The 20,628-nt window shown below is 35.5% G+C and overlaps 1 pseudogene; it reads left to right on the top strand.

Moving 5' to 3' along the window:
* The first annotated feature begins 17,093 nt into the window (after window positions 1-17,093).
* LOC113925581 lies at window positions 17,094-17,898 on the top strand (annotated as a pseudogene).
* The last annotated feature ends 2,730 nt before the right edge of the window (window positions 17,899-20,628 follow it).

Here is a 20,628-nt window from a genome sequence, read left to right as displayed (position 1 = left end):
AAAGCAATAGAAAGTTTTCTGCTTTTTCCTCTTTGCAAAAAAATACTCTATGATGTCCTTATAAATAAGAATTCATGGGGTGCCTGGATGGCTCAGTCAGTTAAGCATCTGCCTTCAGCTCAGGTCATGATCCCAGAGTCCCAGGATCGAGCCCCACATCAAGCCCCACATCAGGCTCCCTGTTCAGTGGGGAGCCTGCTTCTCCCTCTCCCTCTGCTTTCAGTTCACTTTGGTCGTGCTCTCTCTCTTTCTGTCAAATAAATAAATAAAAGCTTTAAAAACAAAGCTTTAAAAACTTTGGTCGTGCTCTCTCTCTTTCTGTCAAATAAATAAATAAAAGCTATAAAAAGCTTTATAATGTTCTACATTATAATGTAGAACAGATTGAAAAGGCAAAAGAAAATCCTGAGAAGAAATGAGAACAAGTAATAATAAGAAAAACGAGCAGTCTAAAATTTTAGTAGCATGATTGAACCCTATATTACAAATCAATAGAAAGCAAACTTAAGGCCAGAAAAAGTGCAATCTGTATTTCAAAGGTCAAATAAAAGATATTCTGTGACAGTAGAAAATGAAAATGTAGACAAAATTATGAGTGATAATAATTGATATATATACATATACAAAACAGAAATCTAATTTTCAAGTAAGAAGCATTAACAAATAATTACATTGAACAAAAGGTGAGGAAGTAATAATTAGAATTTTTATTGGAGAAAAATAAAATGATGAGCTGAAAAGGCAAACAAAAGGGCAAAGGAAAATAAGTGAAATGTAAATGACAAGAATGTACTAATATCCCTAATCTGTATCATTCTTATTTACATGTCTTAAACCAGTCACTTAAATTCCCCCAAAACAAAAGTATCAAAACAAGGGTTTCTTGGGTGGCTCAGTTGATTAAGCATCTGTCTTTGGCTCAGGTTGTGATCTCAGGGTCCTGGTATCAAGTTCCCCATGGGGCTACTTGCTCAGCGGGGAGTCTTCTTCTCCCTCTGCCTGCCACTTCCCCTGCTTGTGCTATCTCTCTCTCTCTTTCTCTCTGACAAATAACTAAAATCTTTAAAAATATATCGAAGCAAGAGTAGAATTCAGAAAGATGATAGCATCAAGAAGGTAGAAAAATTTAGTAGAGTAAGTGTAGATTAAAACAAAATTAAAATAGTGTTTTTTTGTTAGTAACACTGTAAACTATTGAAAGGCAACGAAAATATTCAAGTGGATTCTTCAGGTTCCTGTTAAGAAAGAGTGAGCACACTGAATGTGGTTGTTCTCAAAGATGTTTACAAGGTGAGGGGAATATTTAGAAGCATAGGAATGAGTAAAGAATCCTGGAGAGAATAAAAGCAGAAGGCTGTTACCACACAGTTTTGAAGAGGTAATATGAAAGATGAGAGTGAGATTATCTGGCTGTGTGTATGTTGGAGTTTTTAAGGTGAAGTGGGCCACCTGAGAGAAGCTGTGCTTTTTGACTAAAGTACACAGGATTTAGCAAGTAGGACAAACCTGCATGAAAGAATCATAGGGAAGAAATACCTAAGCCACTTAATTCCCTTTCTCCAGTTATCTATCCTAGGTTTGAGCAGCAGCTTTCAGTTCTTTTCAGCCCATTTCTACAAGCCCATTTGCAATGTAACCCATATGTTTATGTGTTTTGAGTTCAGCAGGAAAGAAAGCTTTGCAACAGATTCTGACTGTCTGGCAAAGTGTTGTGACACCGGGCATAGGATATAGCAGATGGTGGATGAAGTGCCTCTGAGAAGAGGAACGCTATAGGCAAATTATTATGCATATCCCAAGGATTTTGGAGCAAATATAAGCCATCTGATGTGGAAATTTGTTTTTCCTTTTGAAAAATAGCTCTGCATTAATATTGTGCCTGGTAAAGACTGAGTGCTTTAGCATGGACCTCCAGAATACCAGAACCTAGCTGTCCATCTTGGACTCAAAATATCTGAGCCATTAAGCCATAAATCTAAGTGCTTTAGCAGCATTCCATTGTCAAGTTAAAATTGTGAATTAGAGGTTATAGAAAAGAACAGATATTGGGGGAATAATTAAATTGCATAAGGAAGTGTCTCATGTCTCAGATGCTCAAGGAACATCCCCTGTGATTGCTTGATTAAGGGAGAAAATGAAATCAGATTTAGTTTACAGATAGTGCTAATAAGCATGCTGGTACCATGTGAAAGTGAGCGACTGCAAGAAAATCCTCCAAATAGGATAAACTCTAAACTATATGCTTGATTGCTGACTTATCTAGAGGGAGAGATGAGAAATATAAATTTATATTGACTCATGAAATATGGCTAATAGTCTGACAAATGGTCAAGGACCTGGAAAGAGCAAGATTGGAAATTCATTGAGAAGGAGACCTAGGAAAGAACTATGTTCACCACAATTTGGCAAATTGAAGTTGTTTCTTTCCCCCAAAAATGCACCCCAAAATAAATTATAGACAAAAGAGTCTCTCCAACATCAGAAGATCAAGATAACCTATTCTTCAGGTGTCAGTAATCTTCCCCAGCTATTCTTTTCTTTGTTAATGGACTCATTACAGTATCTTGATGAATTAAGGAGATCATGTATGAGTTCAACAATAATTTCCATTCAACAAGCCTGAGCTGGTCATAGCTATCTGCAAAACTCTCAGTGAGTCCCTAATATGGCACCATTCCTCCGGGAAAATAGCAAGTCACATGAAAGAAAGTTGATTAAATTGAACCATTTCCATCATGAAATTTTTACTTTTATCAGAAGATGCTTACCTTTTTAAATTCATTTTTATAACTATTAGTTAACATCAATTTGACATGTAATAAACATACCACACAATTCACCTTATAAAGTGTACATGTACAGTTGAATGTTTTTAGTATATTCACATGGTTGTCAGGTCATGATTGCAGTTTTACAGTATTTTACATTCCCACCAGCAACGTTCGGTGGTTATGATTTTTGCACATCCTAATCAATAATTGTTATTGTCCATATTTTTATTATAGCTGTCCAGAAGATATGAAATGGAATCTCATTGTGGTTTTGATTTGCATTTCCTTAATAACTAATGGTGAGCATCTTTTCATGTGCTTATTGGCATTTGCCAATCCTTTTTAGAAATATATCTATTCTAGTATTTTAACCATTTTTAAAATTGGGTCAAAATTTCTCTCTATATTCTGGATCTGATCTCTCTCTTTTTTTTTTTTTTTACCCCGCCCCAGGATCCGATCTCTTTATTAGGTATGTAATTTGAAAATATTTCATCCTACTCTGTGGTTTGTCTTTTTACTTTCTTCCTATTTAAATGTATTTTAAAAACTCAATAAAACCAGAATTAGAATTTTCCTTTGTTTGCTGTGCTATATGTGTCATATATAAGAAACCAGTGCCAAACCCCAAGTCATCTTTATTTGTCCCAGTTTAAGAGTTTCTTATTTTTAGCTCTTATATTTAGGTCTTATACATTTTGATTCGATTTTTACATATGGTATGAAGTACAAATCCAACTTCATTTTTTTGCATGTAGCTAACCAGTTATGTCAGCACCATTTATTGAAAAGACTTCTTTTCCCTATTTAATAGTCTTGCCATGCTTGTCAAGAATCAATTCATCATAGATACATGTGTTTATTTATAATTTCTAGTCCACCAATATATATGTCTGTCCTTAAACTAGTACCACAAAATCTGGATTATTGTAGTTTGGTAATAAATTATGAAATTAGAAAGAGTAAGTCCTTCAACTTTGTTTATTTTCAAGATTGTTTTGGCTATTCTGGGTCTCTTGCATTTCTAGAAGAATTTTAGAATCAGGTTGTAAAATTCTGAAGAAAGAAAAACACCTGGATTTTGATATAGAGATTGAATTTGTAGATCAATTTGAGGAATACTGCAGTTTTTTAAAAAAATATATATTAATTCTTCTGAGACATGAACATAGTTTGCTAAACCTCTAAACATTTTAGATAATTTATTTATGAGTAATTTGCCTGAACTGATTCTGCAAAGGCTATTTCCTTTGCAGTGTGTTGCCTTTTATGTCTCTGCTCAGATTTTTCCTCCTGTTTTATCTTTTTGCCTATCTATGTAGAGTTTGCCCTGGGTTGGTGTAAGAAATTAATTATTCAAATTTTGTGCTTAAGCTCCTTTAAGTAATTTGATTTTATTCTCTATCAGTGGATGTGCAGGTTGTTTGGAGGATGTTATCACCAATCAGGGTGTTTGTGAGTTTTCTTTCTCCCTTAAATTCAGCCATGGATTTGTAACTTGGAGGTTTCCTCTCTGTTCACATCTTAGAGGGTACATACTTGAGTAGGCACAGAATCTTTCAGACATCCAAAGAGAATTATAATTTTATTTTTAAGCCTGGATTCTTAGGAGTCACCCCCTGATCAAAATAGCTTATTGTTCAATGTGAGATCAGCCTGTTTCAGCCCCTTTGGCCAGTTGGTCAGCCCCATGTTGATGGATTTGCATGTGTCTTGGAGAATGCTCTCAAGTTTGCCTCACATCCTGCTTTGTTTGCTTCTGAATGGGTGCAGCCTAACATATATGCACGGCTTTTTTGAGACCTAGGGTTAACTATGATCCCAGGAAGGAAGGCTATTTTTGGTTGTCTCTTCCATGGTTCTATGGTTCTTTCTACCAAATTTCTGTTAGCTCAATGACACAAGCAAAGTAGCCAAGCAAACAGATCCTCTGAATTGCTTTCCATCAAGGCCCTCATAATTTTTGACAACATCTTTAAGCATGGCATTCTCCATTCTCTGGTTCAAATAAAGTCAATTGTCTCAAACAAAGCTCTGGAACTCCTCATCCTTAAGGCCTGACATTCCATCATAAAGAATCACTATACGACTAGACCAGAGGTTAAGAGCAAGAACCTGCTTTTTTTTTTTTTTCTGGAATGACACCCTTGCTCTTTGAACGGACACTGGGGGTTAGGAAAGAGCAAAACTTGGCCTTTAAACCTCTGTCTAATGGGCAAGCAAGCTGAGGCAGGGAGGTATGGAATCCCAGTACTCTCTGTGCTGTGACTGGAGTAGGGCTCTGCCCTACAGATATGGGTTTGACTGGGGGAAAGGAGACTTGCTCCTTTCAACCATACCTGCTGGGAATAGAGCCTCATGGAGGGCAAGAAACAACAGCCTGAATGTTTGGGGTGAAACTGTAGACCCAAACAGGGAGCTTGGAGGACGAGAGCCTTGTATTAGTGGCTACATATGCCCAGGATAAAGTTTCTATAACATGGAAATGATAGAGGGATGTGAGGTAAGACAGCAGATTATACCTCAAATGCTACAAACATGTATTAGTCTCATCAAGATTTAGTAGATTTCCATATATGAACATTTCTCTATTTAGTGTATACCTTTCAGACAATTTCCAGAGACTTTCAATGATTATATTTTCATATTATTGAGCAATTTTACCTTGCTGAGAAAAGATCCTGCTGTTATCCTTACACCACCATTCCAGAAGTCATGTATTAAAATACTTTGATTTGGGGATGCCTGGGTGGCTCAGTTTGTTAAGCAACTTGCTCATGGTTTCAGCTCACATCATGATCTCAGCTTCATGGGATCAAACTCCATGTCAGGCTGGGTCCTCAGGTTGGAGTCTGCTTGAGATTCTCTCCCTTCTGCCCCTCTACTCTCTCTCTCTCTTTCTCTCCCCCTCTCTGAAATAAATAAAATCTTTAAAAAAACATTTTGATTTTTTCTCCACTATCCATGGTATTTCTGCTGTAACCCTAATCTATATGTTTATATAATGCTATTTGCTGTCTTGGTATTCCATACATCATTGCTTCTAAAATAGAGCGTATTCCTGAAAGTAACTCATTATGATTCAAGGCAATAGTATCTGGGCCATAGACTTCGCCAGTCTAACTATGAGCTGAATAGAGCAGATGCTCTGAAAAGACAGTGGGTTACATTTTTTTTAAAGATTTTATTTATTTATTTGAGAGAGAGAGAATGAGAGATAGAGATTACGAGAGAGAAGAGGGTCAGAGGGAGAAGCATACTCCCTGCTGAGCAGGGAGCCCGATGCGGGACTCGATCCCGGGACTCCAGGATCATGACCTGAGCTGAAGGCAGTCGCTTAACCAACTGAGCCACCCAGGAGCCCCAGTGGGTAACATTTTGAATGTTTAGTTCTAGTCCAGAGCAGTAGTGTATCTGAACCAGCAACAAATAGATGGCATTATTTCTCCCACAGTCAAATATGTGGTTCAGAAAACCAAGTGGTAGATACAGGTATGTCTCATTTTACTCCAAATTATGCATTAGAAAGTAGCTACACAAATATGTCCTTCTCTTTATGGGTATACATATGTGTGTCTGCATATGTGTGGGTGTGTATTAAATAGAAAATATATTACCAATCATTTTTCTTTCGTATTCTTTCATTTTCTTATTATTTCACAAGTGTTCATATAACGACTGACCAAATATTTCACTATTTAATTACTTATTTAATAAACAGAATAGTTCATTGAGATTGTGAAAGAGCTAGAAGAGGAATAAATATCAAAATATGTAAAGTGGCATATAAGATTGTGTTTGACTTTATAAGAGAGGTAAGCATGACTTTGGTGATATGGGAGTTATATCATGTTATGTGGCGGTAAGCTGTTGTTACTGTTTATACTAAGAAGTCAAAAATTATACATAATATAGTTACTTATAACATGCAAAATATATTTTTATATATATTCATCTTGTAAAATATGTATAAGGAGATATTTATATCTCTTGAGTTTATGAAGGGTTGCATTGCCCTGTGTGTTATCCGGTTAGCTCAGTATCATCTCTGCTTACTTTCATCCAATGAGGAGAGAATCTCTGGCATAGATTTCTTTTTTTTTTTAAGATTTTATTTATTTATTTGACAAACAGAGACATAGCGAGAGAGGGAACACAAGCAGGGGGAGTGGGAGAGGGAGAAGCAGGCTTGCCACAGAGCAGGGAGCCCAATGCGGGGCTTGATCCCAGGACCCTGGGATCATGACCTGAGCCTAAGGCAGATGCTTAACGACTGAGCGACCCAGGTACCCCCTTTTTCTTTATTTAAGATTTTATTTATTTATCTGAGAGAGAGATAGAGAGAGAGCACGAGTAGGCAGAGTGGCAGGCAGAGAGAGAGGAAAAAGCCGGCTCCCCACTGAGTTGGGGGGGAGCCCGATGCGGGGCTTAATCCCAGGACCCTGAGATCGTGACCTGAACCGAAGGCAGACGCTAAATGACTGAGGCACCCAGGCGCCCTCTGGCATAGATTTCTGAGAATCTCTTTAACCTCTGTGTTTTGGGCTAGAATTTGGCAATAAGAGGAGCTCACAAGATATTTGGAAGGTGGATAGGAAATGGACAGGCAAACTGCTATTTTTGGAGGTTGTTGTGGTCAAACATGGCCCTGAAGACTTCTCCATGACTTCATGATTCTCTATCATGAATACTAGAGGTGTCAGATTAGCAGTTCTCCATTGAGCTTGTGTTTTGATATTTTAAGTATACTGGTGGTTTCACAGACCTCTCAACTTGCTCCTGTTTCATAGCCATAGATGTGCTATGCTCCTCAGAACTTGCACTGATGCCAGTTTCTCATATGCTTCAGCTCTGGTCTTTCAGATCTTCATCCCCTAAGCTCCATCCACATATATGTAAGACCTTATTCTTACGTTTATCCCCTTTATTTCCCTAACACATGTAGTGGTAACATTTTTCTAATGAAACTGAGACTGACATACAACACATGTCCCATGTAGTAGAAACGTGGTCAAGTATTAAAATTCTCATATATATTTGCAACAATATGAATGGAACTAGGGAGTATTATGCTAAGTGAAATAAGTCAGCCAGAGAAAGACAAACATCTTATGAGTTTACTTATGTGGAATTTAAGAAAAAAACAAATGAATAAAGGAAAAAAGATAGAGACATATCAAGAAACAGACTCTTAACTATAGAGAACAAACTGATAGTTATGAGAGGGGAGATGGGTGGGGGGATGGGTGAAAGAGGTGATGGGGATTAAAGAGTGCGCTTATCCAGGTGAGCACTGAGTAATGTATAGAATTGTTGAATCACTATATTGTACACCTGAAACTAATATAACAACACTGTATGTTCACTATACTTGAATTAAAATAAAAAACAATAAAATTTTTAAAAATTCTCATGAATATCTAAATTTATTATTATTAAATATGTTGGTATAACATATTGGTAAATTAGAAAATCAGTTGGTGTAGGTTATATGTATTTTTTTTACAGAATATAATGTAAGTTACCATTTAATTTATTTTAATGAAAAGTATTTGCCCAACTAATCATACTAGGCTCCCTTTCACATCTGATTGGGTGCTCTTGAATACCTCCAGTTCCACATGTGCACTTCTCTAGCCCTGTCCAGTAAAAAGGAATGAAGAGTTGGGAATGATTGAGTACATAGACGTTTTGTAGTGATATATACGTTATTGATTCGAGAGCAATATTTAATAATGAAATTTGCTTTTTTTGTGTTAAGGCTCAGACTTTGTAGATTATGGGATAATGGGCAAGGATAGGGAGATGTGTAAGGCTTTAAGTTTTGACATTTTTCCCCCTAGAATTCCCATGTCAGGTAATGGTCCATTTAAAGAGATTCTGACCCTTCAGAGTGTAGGCAAAGCAGTGGAGACAATGCCAACTCACAATGCTGAGGAAAAGCTACAAAATGAGAGCAAGATGAGTTGTATAACCTCAGATGCCCAGGAAGCGAGGAAAATGGATCTTGACCAATAGCTCCGTGAGGCCATTATTAGTATCATGTTAGTAACATGATCCTCCCCACATGCAGGACTCTTAGTTCTTTCATATTTGCCACAACAACACTGATACAAATTAATAAACTTTTTTATTTGAAGTACATTATGTTGGTCCTTTTTAAATAATCCAGTGTAAATCCTTTGCCAGACTTCTAGCAAGCATCATGAGAAAAGTAAGACTGTGAATTCTTGCACATTCCAGTGGACAACCTTTCAGTTGTTTGACCCCCAAGTTTGCTAACAAAGTCTGTGAGTAAATCAGTGATAATTAAGGAGCCTAGGAGACTAATCTAGCCAGGATGATTTCTAAGCGTACTAAATATATAAACTGCCCTTCAGGTCTGTATCCTTGGCTTTTACAGGGTGTAATTTGAGATCAATTGTTTTTAAGTGGGCAATAGTAAATCTGTTTATATACAAGTCTTGGCTGAATTTACCCAGTTTATTACCAGGCCAACATAAGTCACTCAACCAAGTGTGCCAGTTGTATAAAAATACAGGAAGGTGAAAATTTGTGGAGATTACAGATGACGTAAGAAATTCTCAGACATGGTGTATTGTTTTATGTTGTCGCTGGGTGAACAAGCTACAAAATGAGATTTTATCCGGAATAATCAGCATTCAAGAGCAGTTCTACTCCAAGTTCCAAAATTACACCTGTTTGAAACATTTCCACTAGTACAATCTGATATTTATTTTCAGGCAATCCTCCTAAAACTCACTAGAGAATTAAAATGGCTAAAACACTCCCCCTTAGGCAAACCCAATAACCTGGAAGCTTTTTGCCTTTAGCACAATCTGAGCAAACTTCAAAATTATCCTCTGTGTGCTGGTGAAACATTGTTAGGAGTGCTAAACAGGATTATGAATAATATAAGTAATAGTTGGCTTGGGGTTTTTGAGTTGATATTTGTTTCCTGAAGAAATGACTTTAGAAAAATTTCTCGACTCAAAAAGTCTTTAGTTCAAGACTGATTTCTTTAATGGTTATGTTTACAGATTCTAACAGTAACCGATATATTTTTCCCCCTTGCACTCCATTTAGAACATGGATGATGTGTTCATTGTGTATGATATTTATGTTGGTAACGAGCATTTTCTTATTTCCAATTTCATTAGCCTTGACTGCCCCCTTCCACTTTATCTATTCTTTTTTTTTATTTCTTAGTATTAGCAATCATTTGTTTATTTCTTTTTTACTTGTTTTACAGTGGAAAAGTACCTTGGTTTAAGAGGTAATAGGTGACAAAGCATATCCCATAATTAATTAGGTTATGGGATCAATTAAATAAAGCCAAAATAAACCAGTTCAAGATTATGTCATTAACAATGTTTGTTCAAAGGCAAAAAACTACAAGAATATGGCATGGTACAAGCTAGGTATTTGGTTAATAAAGTAGTGTGATTGATGTGGTTAAATAAAATGTGAGTCTGATTATCTCACACTTAAAACGTTTCCTACATAACTCAGATCATTATTTGGATGTCAAGCATCTGAAACTAAACATGTTCAAAACTAGTCTTTTCATCCACTTCTGCCCATTCATGTGATGTATCTTACTTTCAAAGTTTTAACTATTGTTATTATTAGAAATTAATATGTAACAATAGTTCAATCCAAAACCTTGGAGTACTTTTTTTTTTTTTACTTTTTCTTTCTTACACATTTATAATTCAATTTGTCAGGAAATTTGGTGGACTTTCGCTTCAAAATATATTTATAATTGGCCACCATCATTGATACCACATAGATCTGGTCCAAGTCACCATCATCTCTCACCTGCATTGGTAATGACCTCCTCACTGGTCTTCTTACATCAGCATTACCACCTTCATTCTAGCCTCAACACAACTTTAGTGATCCTGTAAAGTGTATGGCGCTCTTTCATACTAAAGCCAGCAATGCTTCACATTTCTCTTTAGAGAAATGTCAAATTGCATATAAGTTCCAGTGCAATCTTACCCATCCTTTCCCACCATCTTTTTTCCTACTTGATCTCGTTCCTTGTTGCTTGACCACAACCACCACTCTTAGTGTGCCATCTTGGCCTCATTGCTGTTTCCTTAGACATACCAGATACTCTATTTCCCTAGGGCTTTTGCCCTTAGAATATATTATCTAAAACTTTGCTCCCTCATCTCCATCTAGTTTTTATTAAATATTTACATTTTTTTTCAGTGAAAACTTTTCTATCCCTCATATTTAATACTAAATAATTCCACACCCAATATTTCTTTTGAAATGTATTAAACCTTCCATATCTGTTTTTACAGAATGCTTATCACTACCTAACATCATTTATATTTTACATTTTTTGCATCATCTTTCCCACTAGTATATAAGTTCCATAAGAAGGTGACAGCTGCCTTTTTGTTCAATGCTATATCCTTAAGGATTGGAAGAGTGCCTGGCACCAAATGATGGCAAATGAATAGCTATCAATGAATAATTTAATGAAATACATTTTTTAAAAAATCTTGACTCAGTGCTATTAAAGTGTATTTCCTATTTGACGATGATATGCAAAATTAAGAGCTACTAATAACACCAAAAAATACACAATTGGGCAATGTATTGCTACCTACAAAGCATTTCAACAGCACAAACCATATGAAGCAGCTTAGAGAGTCTCCAGTGTAGTCTGCAGATTTCTTTACTCAAAATTATCTTACAGTGTTTGAAGTTTTAAAATTATTTTTTTAAATATCCTTGCTTTTCTTGGCAAAACTGTAGCAATTACATTATTTTTAGCTACCAAATTAGCAGTAAATTTATAATTCAGATTAGTTTATACATTATTTGCATAAAAGAGAATTTCTTATGAATACCATGACCAACCATTGAAGTGTTGATATTTAATTTAGGCTTTCATCACTAAGTATAGTTAAAAGCTACTCATTATAAGGGCACACAGTTTAAGAAAGAAAATTATGCTACATCTAAACACAAGATTGGATATTTTTCTACATTTTGTGGGAAGATAGAATACTTTCACTTGTATGCAACAGAAAATCTTTCTGTAGCGCAAAAATACAAGTAGTAGCTTTGGGGGATTATCATAATAGTTTTATTATTTGAAAGCAAGAATAAAAATTCAATGTATCCTCATACAGGTGGTTCTGAATTACTTAAAGCTTTTATTAGCTTATAGAGCTGCTTGAGGAGACTCACACTGCCAATGGCAAGACAGTTGAAAACAGAAGGAAGATAACCCATTTGGTTGGATTCACTGATTCTTTTTACTTTGAAAATGATGTGTTAAAGCAGGCGTCGGGCTGCCCAAATGTTGCTTCTGACAAACACTGTCTACTGCTGCTGAAAAACCTCATCAGCTTTGTAGAATTTGTGTTCTGCTTTTTGAACTGGAATAAATCATGCATTCTTACTTCTTCCCATGTGTCTGTCTTTCATCTTATAATAAAAGAAATCAGCAGATTTGAACTTGATATCAAAGAAAATTACATTCAAACCTTGATTTTACTGTATAATATATAATTTGCATTAGGTAAGTATAATCAATGGCATACTGTAAAGCATAACATTGTATACTTTTTGAAACAATAAAATAAAACTTCAAAGAATATTTAAGGATTTCATTTTTAATGTAAATTATCAAGAACAATCATGACATTTTTTGAGACCAAAAAAAAAAACGAATTCTAATAGAAAATATTTTCCCTGCTGCCAAAAACTAGTAGTGCTGGATTTCTTTCAAGATATGTCACTATTTTTGGCCTGTTTAAAATGTTTAGTCTTGGGCTCTAAAGCCCTTTATATATAAAAATATATAGCTAGTAAGTTCCTTTTCCATAAGGAGAGTCAGTTTTTATTTCCAAGTATTATGAGGAATTTCTGTAAGATTTCAAGAAAAATATATGGTAATGTAGCATAAGGTTTTTATTGTTTGTTTTAATTTAATGCAGCAAAGAACTACTGAATTCACATAATGTAATTTATCTTCACACAAGTTATTCTTTTATGCCATTAATATTTAATGTTGATCAACCTAGGTACTATAAAATTATATTTAATTTATAATTTAAAATTTCTTTAAGTAATGAAATAGCATGTACATTTGAAAGAAAACATTATTTAAAATATTTTTGTGTATCCCTTTAAAAAAAAAAGCCTTTCCTAGTGATGTATAGTGGTTCTTATAAACTAAGAGCAAAAGATTAGCTAAATCTTGGATGATACCAGGAACTAGAAAACTATCAATAAGTGAGAAAATACAGATGCATTGTCTGTTGTCCTCTCCTCTCTGTGAAAGTATGCCTCATTCTTCTTAAATATTGTAAATTGCTTTTTCTGCTTTTTTTATTCATGTGATAGGATATGATTGCTTCACTTTTCCTAAATTTGCATAATATAATGCTAATCATATCAAAAAGTGAGTGAAAAGCGTCAATCAAAATTCTGAATTTCAGAGAAATAGAATATGATTGCTCTACTTGAATAATATTTCCAGCAATGGCTAAATTAGCTTGAAGCAGAGAAAAGTTTATAAAATTTAACATGCCTTTCAAGGGTTTATCTCTATAGATCTGAAGGCATCAAATTTGATAAATGAGATCTGAACGTCATAACTATTATTGAATTACAAACCAATTTTAACATTTTGAGATTAAAATACTGTAGTTCAAAAAAGGATTCCTTAGAAAAAAAGATGGAATCAACATGTTAAATTTCATGTTATGTTCTGTAGATAGCATGAGGACATAAAGATGGAATTTTTTATGTTTCTAGGCCTATCAATCATGGAATTTTGAAATATCAATATCAATACTTACAACTTCAATAGAAAAACAACAATTCAAAAATGAAAACACATCTTCATAGATAACAGTGAGGATTATGCACTCCAATGGTCTAGATTGGAACCCTGGCTCCAATTTTGCTAGTTGTATTCCCATGGACATGTAACAAAACTTTTTTTTCCCTAGATATTTTCTCCTTAAAATAATAATAAAAACTAGTTCTTAAGTGTATAGCTTTTTTTGGGAAAATTAGCCTATGAAATCAGCACCTTAATGGGTTTCTATAATGTAAAATAGCTTATACGCAATTGATAAATAAGGAATGATGTTACTCTAACAAAGAATTTGTCCATACTACATTTTCTCTAACATTTAATTTTTTTAAAATAGCACTTTATTTATTTATTTTTTAAGATTTTATTTATTCATTTGAGAGAGAGAGAGAGAGCACAAGCAGGGGGAACGGCAAAGGGAGAGGAAAAGCAGGCTCCCTGCTCAGCAGGGAAAAGGATGTGGGGCTTGATCCCAGGACCCTGAGAGCATGACCTGAACCTAAGGCAGAGGCGTAACTGGCTGAACCACCCAGGCGCCCCTTCCCTAACACTTTTAAGATATATTTTTTGTTCCTCCAGATAAAAGCAATCACACTCAAAGTGAAATACACAACAGGAAACAGCAAACTGTAATACAATGCAATATTTTCCATGATACCCAATCATCTCATCTTCTTTCTGTTGCTCAGTTTAGCACCATAATCTCTCCTGGATATGCTTATTTCATAGTTCCACCAGATTTGTACACTCTTCTCATGTCTCTACAACTAAACAACCATAGCGCTTCCTTTACATTTTTTTTTTAAGAGTCAGTCACTTAACTGACTGAGCCACCCAGGCACCCTTATTTTTTGCTTCTTTTTTTTAAATTTTTTATTGTTATGTTAATCACCATACATTACATCATTAGTTTTTAATGTAGTGTTCCATGATTCATTGTTTGTGCATAACACCCAGTGCTCCAAGCAGAATGTGCCCTCTTTAATACCCATCACCAAGCTAACCCATCCCCACCCCCCTCCCCTCTAGAACCCTGTTTGTTTTTCAGAGTCCATCATCTCTCATGGTTCGTCTCCCCCTCCGACTTACTCCCCTTCATTCTTCCCCTCCTGCTATCTTCTTCTTCTTCCTTTTTTCTTAAAATATATTACATTATTTGTTTCAGAAGTACAGATCTGTGATTCAACAGTCTTGTACAATTCACAGCGCTCACCATAGCACATACCCTCCCCAATGTCTATCACCCAGCCACCCCATCCCTCCCACCCCCCCACCACTCCAGCAACCCTCAGTTTGTTTCCTGAGATTAAGAATTCCTCGTATCAGTGAGATCATATGGTACATGTCTTTCTCTGATTGACTTATTTCACTCAGCAATAACACCCTCCAGTTCCATCCATTCCTTTACCTTTTATATCAAGTCTCTGTCCCATTTTATTCATTCTAATGTAAAGTATTATTTCTAGTGTAGTATTTTGTTACTTATTAGAAATTAACCTGTTTTGTATATGCCCTAGTATAATTATTAGAATTTTTATAATTGTTGGTACTCTGATTACAAAAATGCATATGATTTGAGTTTCCTGTTCTTCGTCTATATTTTTAATGCATGATTAATCATTAATCTGAGGTTTTGCTACAATTCATATATCACATTAGAGCAGAAATAATACAACAAACAATGCCTGGAATATAGAGAACACTCAAGAAATATTAGTTATTGTTAGTATTGTGTTCTTTCTTTCAAAGGCTAGTCCTAAATCAAAAGGAGCAGCAAACAAAATATTAATCTAGTCAACAAAGAATAACTGTTTTTTAAAGTAAAGACATTTTGTATGTGCTGTGGGTGCAAAGATGAATAGGACATTATCTCTGCCTGTCTGAAGCTCACAAATATATCAGCTATCATATTAAATGCCATTATAAAAGCATGAACAAACTTCTATGGGCAAAACAACGTGGATTCATACATTCCAGTCAGGTGGAAAACCATGTGACAATTTATTGTGGAGCAGGTAATATATGACAGACCAGCAGAGGGTCTAGATTTGAAAGCTGAGATAAGACACTCAGTAAAATTTGAATTTCTGATAAACAACAAATAGATATTTTATATAAATTTCACATACAATATTTGGGACATATTTACACTAAAAATTTATCTGCTGTTTATCATAAATTCAAAGTGGCCTGGAGTCCTGGACTTTTATTTGCTAAATATGGCAACCTTAAAGGACATTCAGAAAGAGGAAATACGTTTGCAAAAGAAGTTGGTATTGAAATAAAATAGGAGGTTCAGAAGATCTAAAGTGTGATTGGAAGGAGAAATATTTTATATGCAGTGATTAAATGACTCATGAAATTTGGGTTTGGATTTGTCAGCCCTGGGTCTAAAAGAGATTCAGGCATGAAGGTGGACTCAGTGTCTTATAAAGCTTTCCCTTCACAAAATACAGAAATATTGGACAAAGAGTAAAGGAAACAGGCTTTTTTTATGAAAAGGTAGACATTTAATAGCTGTTTTTATCACCAGGATAAGTCATGCATGTACAAACTAGTTAGAAATTTCTGAAAGGATATTGTTGATTAAAAAAAAAAAAAACCTCGTTCTTAAATAAATAATCTCTAGTACTTTACTGGGATACTACTGTCAAAAGGCCCTGGCGAAATAACTCCCAAACAAAACACTCAACCCAAGGTTGTTTCCAGCCCAATGGTAATGCTGTGTGCAAGAATTCAGGCCTCTCAAAGAGAACACCAAGTCAGGCCCAGTGGGGCCATTGGCAGGGCTTGGAGCCACCGCTAGACTTCAAAGTGGGACCCCAAGTGGTTTTTTTCTGGGACACGTTACTTGAATTATTGTTCAATTAGACAACACAGTAGATCTTCAAAGGAGAACAATTAATTAATGTGATAAGGAGGTCACTGTACTCTTTGGACTATATGTCGTAATTGTGGTTAGTAAATTCTGACAGTCTTAACAAAAATAGCCTCCACCATTTGCAGGTATGAAGATAAATTAATTCTCCATCAGATGTTTTATTTTTGCTGGACAACAATTCATGATTGACAAGCTATAAATGATACTGTTTTATATTATAAAAATACTAACTTTTTTAATTTATTATGTTTATAGGCATTCACTGCTTGAGTCAAGGTTAGGCTTGGTAAGTGATTAAAGGCAATTTTATTTACAGCAGCATGTACTTATTTTATTCTAAGAGAATAAAATGCATAAAGAGAAAGAGCTTTTATTTTTGTTACAATCATTAAAATTGAGTTATGTTGCTGATGTAAAATACCAGTAACTCACTTGAGGACCATGCCACCTTCTGAAAATGCTCACACCTGCTGCTCAGAAGCGTTAGCCTTATAGCGTGTCTCAGACTCATCCAGAGCCCAAGTGGTCAGCAGCTGGCTGCTCTTGGGCACCGGGTGTGTTCCTGGCCCCAGTTCTGACCTCACTAGAACCTCTGGCTTCTTGGATGACATATAAATGTGCAATGGTTGATGTGCCATTTGGGGGTGCCAAGGCTGGTGTTAAGATCAATCCCAAGAACTATACTGATAATGAATGGGAAAAGATCATACGGAGGTTTACCATGGAGCTGGCGAAGAAGGGCTTTATTGGTCCTGGCATTGATGTGCCTGCCCCAGACATGAGCACGGTTGAGTGGGAGATGTCCTGGATTGCTGACACCTATGCCAGCACCAGGGGGAACTATGATATTAATGCCCATGCCTGTGTTACCGGTAAGCCCATCAGTCAGGGCGGAATCCATGGGTGGACCTCAGCTACTGGCCGGGGAGTCTTCCATGGGATTGAAAATTTCATCAACGAAGCTTCTGAGTATTTTAGGAATGACACCAGGTTTTGGAGGTAAAACATTCGTTGTTCAGGGATTTGGCAATGTAGGCCTGCACTCTATGAGATATTTACATCATTTTGGTGCTAAATATGTTGGTGTTGGTGAATCTGATGGGAGCATATGGAATCCAGATGGTATAGACCCAAAGAAACTGGAAGACTTCAGATTGCAACATGGATCAATCCTGGGCTTCCCCAAGGCAAAACCCTATAAAAGAAGCATCTTGGAAGCTGACTGTGACATCCTGATCCCTGCAGCCAGTGAAAAGTAGCTGACCAAGTCCAATGCAAGCAGAGTCAAAGCCAAGATCATTGCCACTTTTATAACATTGTTTTACTCAAAAGAATACCAAGGGAGGGGACCAAGGTTCTGCTCAGCACAGTTCCTCCAAAAATCCATAAGCTGATACTAACAAGTTCACAAAGATCTAGATGCAAATGCTATAAACCTAGAAATTTAGAGATTAATATCCACAGAAGAAAAAATTAGAACTAATCATGGCCCTATACAAAGTTGGATCATTATCCATGAGAACCGCATTAAGATACAGTGGCTAACTGATAAAAAAAAAAAAAGAAAGAAAGAAAAATGAGACTATTGTTACCACTACTATGTACAATTAAATTTCTTTTTACAGATTTTATTTATTTATTTGACAGAGAGAGAGAGAGACAGAGAGAGAGGGAACACAAGCAGGGGGAGGGTGAGAGGAAGAAGCAGGTTTCCCGTTAAGCAGGGATCCCAATGAGGGGCTGGATCCCAGGACCCTGGGATTGTGACCTGAGCCGAAGGCAGAGCCTTAACGACTGAGCCACCAAGGCACCCCAATGATTAAAATTTTCAACCCACAGGGACATTGGTTTTCTTTTTTACTTGCCTGGGGAAATGTTACTTGTTTCCATTTCTGGACCAACAGCAGACTTACTTAAGTAACCAAAATATCTGTTTTTTGTAACTTATTCTTTGTTTCTCAATTCTAGATTTCATTATCATATGGCAATATTAGCAGAGAATACTCTGAGAATTAAAATGAAATTCAATAAAGTGATCTGGCAAAACATAACATTCTAAGGAAAAATAGATTAATGCTATTAACCTTAAGTCTATTTGAAACAGGCATCTCTATACAAGTAATTATTATACACACATATGCATTTCCATGGAGATGAAAGAATGATATGTAAGATTAAAGTAAACATGTAAACTAACTCACAGGTTATGGACCTTGACCATTTCATTATTGTGCAAATTGACTTTTAATGATTCTCAAATAGAGAAAAATCCAGGAAATTATTTTCAACATATTTTCAGTGCATTCAGAAAACGGGGATAGCAAATTCCATGAGAAAACTGTAAAGTTGTTAAGTTTTCAGTGCTATTTTCTGTGCTATTTTGGTGATTTATATAATTCCCAGATAAACTTCAAGGCCTGAAGGCTATAGAACATTCTGCAGTGAATGTCATGCAATTCACGCACAGGTTGTTCTTACCTGCCCTGTGTAACTTGATTTATGTGTCAACTTGCCTAGACTTTTGTGCCCAGTCTTTGCTCAAACACTAGTCTAAATGTTGCTGTGAAGGTATTTCGTAGATGTGACTAACACTGATAAATTGTTGATTTTAAACACAGAAGATTATCCTCCATAATGTGGGTGGACCTCTCCAGTCAAAAGAGTTAAGAGGAAAAACAGATTTCCCAGAGTAGAAGGAATTCTGCCTTGGTTTCCAGGTTGCTATCCTGCCCTACGTATTTTGGACTCAAGACACTAAGTATTCAAGTATAAACTGATATTCTATGCTAAAGTAAAGCACAGAAAGTGCAGTTATTACAAAGCCAAGAATTAAATGGGATTAATTGGGAATTTGAAATCTTATACATTTTATACATCGATGAGGCACTTAGTTCTCTGGAACTGGTAAGCATAAGAGGTACTATATTCTTGATTATGTGCTTAGGCAATGTGTTTATGTTTAATTAAATTTAAATACTCAAATTCTTTTTTAACCATAGTCCAAAATTTTCATTTCCAAAAGTAATGCTTGTTATTATTTAATGTGTTGGTTTATCTGGGTGTTCTCTTGTGTGTCTAACTTATGTATGACATCCTGTGCCAAACACTTTCAACCCCTTACTTAAATTAATGTCAGTCGAGTACAAATATAAATATATTTTCAGGGCGCCTGGGTGGCTCAGTGGGTTAAGCCACTGCCTTCGGCTGAGGTCATGATCCTGGAGTCCCGGGATCGAGTCCCGCATTGGGCTCCCTGCTCAGCAGGGAGTCTGCTTCTCCCTCTGACCCTCTTCCCTCTCGTGCTCTCTATCTCTCATTCTCTCTCTCTCAAATAAATAAAATCTTTAAAAAATAAATAAATAAATTTTCATTTTTTTTCTTTTTCTAAATTTTGGAAGATTTTAATGATATTGAAATATTAATGAAAATATTTTTAAAAGAAGAAAGAATAGATAAGTATATTTCCTTTGACTCTTATTCTTCTTGAATTTTCTTCTTAGCTAATATGGAAAGGAAATTCCTGGAATTCCTTATGGTGATGGAACTTGCCAGTTGCATGGTTAATTGTTCAGAATCGGTAGTGTTATTATTACTATTGTTATTGTTTTTACTATCTTTGGTCTTTCAATAGCTATGTCCTTACTTACCAAGGGAGTTATTCTTTATTTAAATTATAGGTTAATTAATCTGTATATGGGTACAGCCATACCTTGGAAATACTGCAGGTTTGGTTCCAGACCACTATAATAAAGTGAGTATCAAAAAAGAAAAAAAAAGTGAGTGAAATGAATTTTTTGGTTTGCTAGCATATATTAAAGTTATGTTTATACTATATGGTAGGCCACTAAGTGTGCAATAACATTATGTGTAAAAAAATATACCTACCTTAATTATAAGATATTTATTGCTAAAAATGCTAACCATCATCTGAGCTTTCAGCAAGTTATAATCACTGATTACAAATCCCCCCAAAAAATAGTAATAGTGAAAATGTGTGAAATATAAATTACCAAAATGTGACACAAAGACACAAAATGGTGCTGATTGTTGCTCAGTGCAGGGTTGTCACAAACTTTCAATTTGTAAAAAATAGAAAAACACAATATCTGAAATACACAATAAAG

Source organism: Zalophus californianus, chromosome 2 (genome assembly GCF_009762305.2).
Source record: "Zalophus californianus isolate mZalCal1 chromosome 2, mZalCal1.pri.v2, whole genome shotgun sequence".
Classification (NCBI taxonomy): Eukaryota; Metazoa; Chordata; class Mammalia; order Carnivora; family Otariidae; genus Zalophus; species Zalophus californianus.
The sequence above is the reverse complement of the archived record's forward strand: the minus strand, read 5'-3'. Positions and strand labels throughout refer to the sequence as shown.